Raw genomic sequence first — 3,759 nt, 5'->3', positions numbered from 1 at the left:
ATATAAGAAAATGTCTACCTTTCAGGATTTCCCAAAAGTAATAATTCACTTATTGATAGAAAAGAACTTCTTTCTTTGATTTAAAAGAACATTTTATTTTTAAATTAAATTTATTGGGGTGACATCAGTTAATAACATTATATAGGTTTTAAGTATACAATTCTATAATACATCATTTGTATATTACATTGTGTGCCTATCACCCAAAGTTAAATATTTTTTTGTCATCATATATTTGACCCATTTTACCCTGTACTACCCTCACCTGCTTCCCTCTGGTAACCACCATATTGTTGTTTGTGTTTATGAGTTTAAAAAACAACTTTTTCACCCTAGCCAGATTGGCTTAGTGGATAGAGCATTGGCCCATGCACTGAAGGGTCCTGGGTTTGATTCTGGTCATGGGCACATACCTCGGTTGCATGCTCAAACCCTGGCCCTGGTCAATGCCTGCAGGAGGCAACCAGCTGATGTGTCTCTCTCACATTGATGTTTCTCTCTCTGTGTTTCTCTCCTTTCCCTTCTAGTTTCTCTAAAAATCAATGGAAAAATATCCTCAGGTGAGCATTAACAAAAAACAAGCAAGGAAACAAACAAAAAGTCCCCCATAACTTTTTCATACTTGTATTTTCTTTGGCTCTTAACACAGTGTTACATATAGCTAAAAAAAAAATATGCTGGTTTAATTAAATCCTTTGAATATTCTTTTAAAATATATTTTATTGATTTTTTACAGAAAGGAAGGGAGAGGGATAGAGAGTTAGAAACATCAATGAGAGAGAAACATCGATCAGCTGCCTCTTGCACACCCCCTACTGGGGATGTGCCCGCAACCAAGGTACATACCCTTAGCCAGTATTGAACCTGGGACCCTTGAGTCCGCAGGCTGACCCTCTATCCACTGAGCCAAAGCGGTTAGGGCTAATCCTTTGAATATTTTTGGTCATGTTGTTTAGTTCTTTAGTCTTTTTAATTTTTAAGCTTTATTTCTTATCAAGTCACAGTAAGACTGTTGAGTTCATTTCCTCATTGTTCAATATTTTGGACAATGAGAAAATGGCAGTGGAGTAAGTGGAAGCTATACTGACATGCTACCAAGACCAAACTGGAATTACAACGAAAATACAGAAAAACCATCCTGAATAATCAACTGAAGACTGGCTGGAGAGAACCCTGATAATCAAGGATGGAAAGTGGAGACCGCATAGAGACTGGCAGCCAAAATGGGGAGAGAGAAAAACAATCCCCATGAAAGAACAAGAGAATTCTCTAGAAGAGCTAAATGAAATGGAGATAAGAAATTTATCAGACATAGAGTACAGAATAATGATGGCAAGGATTGTGTTTGAAGAAATAATAGCAGAAAACTTCCCTAATCTAGTAAAGGAAAAAGTCACACAAGTCCAGGAGGCACAGAGAAGCTCAAGCAAGAAGAACACAAACAGACCCATGCCCAGACACATCATAATTAAAATGCCCAAAATTAAAGACAAAGAAAGAATCTTAAAGGCAACGAGAAAAGCAATTTATTACCTCTAGAGGAGCTCCCATAGGCTGTCAGCTGATTTTTCAACAGAAATTCTACAAGCCAGAAGGGAACAGCATGAAGTATTCAAGGTAATGAAAAGCAAGGATCTGAAACCAAGATTACTATAACCATCAGGGCCATCTTTCACAACAGATGTGAAATAAAAGGCTTCCTGGACAACAAAACAAACAAACAAACAAAAAACACAACAAAACCAGCTAAAGGAGTTTATCACCACCAAACCAGCACTGCAAGAAATACTGAAGGGACTGCTGTAATGAGAAGAAGAAATAGAGAGAGAAACCTAGGCATAAAGAATTGTGCTTAAAGAAACTGGCATGAATAAGGATCAAACTAAGCTATGGGAAATGCACCAGAGTTGGGTTCATGCCTTCATTCTGCTTTTTACAAGTTGTATGACTTGGTGAAAATCTCCAAACCTGTTTTTTTTCTAAAGTGGAGGTAAAACTTACTTCAACTGTATTATAGACTCATTACAAGTATCAAGGGGGAAAATAAATTTAGAATCATTTGAGAAGAATATAATGATATAAAGTATGAAGAAGTACTATAACACCTAAATTTGCATTAATTTAATCTGCCACCATTTGGAAATAGGTAGGATACAAATAACTACTGCCTATACACTGCTGAAGAATAATACATGATTATTTAACAAAAGAAGATACTCTATAGTTTTCATTTGCAATAGAATGTGAATTAATAAAATATTTAATACACCAAAATTCTCAATTCATCTTGCTAGCAAATATTTTAGTGACTCTATTTGACAGGTGGCAATAGGTCATATTCATAAAGATATTTTCATTGAAGAGCAACAAATGGTGTAACCAATGTTACTATAGCTTTTGAAGGAGCTAATAACTATAATTACAGATTGTCCAAATTGCCCAGGTTTCTGTAGCATATGACTGCCATATTTTATTCTCTAATAAAACAGTGGTATGTGAGTTTTCAATTTGAAAAATTATATACAACCTTGGGCTAGTTGGAATTTTTTTCTGATTTCAGGCTATATATTAATAAGATTGGAAGATTCTGAGGTAATAATATTAGTATCTTCCAGTCTCATTAATTTACCACTATGAAACATGGTAGGGAGCCTCTAAATGACACCCACCGCACCCCACCCTTGATGATCTCTGCCTCCTGGTTCACACCCTTGTGTAACTCCTTGTGTGGGGGCTAGACTTACCTCACTTCTAAAGAATAAAATACAGCAGAGATAGTGGCATGTCATTGCGATTAGGTTGGCTATAAAAAATACTCTGGTTTGCATTTTGGCCACACTCTCTCTAACTCTCCTGGATTGCTCACCCTGAGGGAAGCCAGTTGTCTTGTTATGAGGCAGCTCCATGGAAAGGCCCATCTGGTAAGGAATTTAAGTCTGCTAGGAAACATGTGAGTGAGCCTGGAGCAGTCATTCTCACCTCACACCCCAGTTGAGCTTTCAGATGAGGATCTTTATGTCAGAGCCACCCAGCTAAGTTGCTCCTGCCTTTCTGATCCACAGAAACCAAGTGGTAATAAATATTTGTTGTTTCAAACCACTAAGTTTTGGGACAATATGTTATATAGCAACAGAAAATGAATACAAAAGCCTTATTTATGTTCCATCCATCAAAACGAGGATTAAAATAAGCAATATTTTTAATAGTAACAAATATTTTATTAATATCAAGTAGTGGAGTACAATATCATGGAATGGGTAGAAACAGGACATTTTAAATTAGGAAATATAAAATCTCCAGAAGTTATAACCTTAGGATCTTCCATCAACGGTAATGGTTAACCCTGGCCAGTGTGGCCAGTTGGTTGGAGAGTCTTCCCTTACACTGAAAGGCCTCAGGTTTGATTCCCGTTCAGGGCACCTGCCCAGGTTGCAGGTTCAATCCCTGGTGAAGGAGTTGGTTGGAGAGTCTTCCCTTACACTGAAAGGTCTCAGGTTTGATTCCCGTTCAGGGCACCTGCCTAGGTTGCAGGGTCAATCCCTGGTGAAGGTGCTGGCGCATGTGGGAGGCAACCAATTGATGTGTGTCTCTTTCACATCGATGTTTCTTTCTCTTTCTCTCTCTCTCTCTCTCTCTCTCTATCTCTATCTAATAAAATCATGTATTGTAGTGCATGTACTATCACCACCACCTATCATCAATTTATCTAGCACCATATTTCTAAAAAATACCTTAACTACATCCCATTAAAAATGCTCA

The sequence above is a fragment of the Myotis davidii genome, unplaced genomic scaffold (genome assembly GCF_000327345.1).
Source record: "Myotis davidii unplaced genomic scaffold, ASM32734v1 scaffold53, whole genome shotgun sequence".
Lineage (NCBI taxonomy): Eukaryota > Metazoa > Chordata > Mammalia > Chiroptera > Vespertilionidae > Myotis > Myotis davidii.
This window is presented reverse-complemented; position numbering follows the sequence as displayed.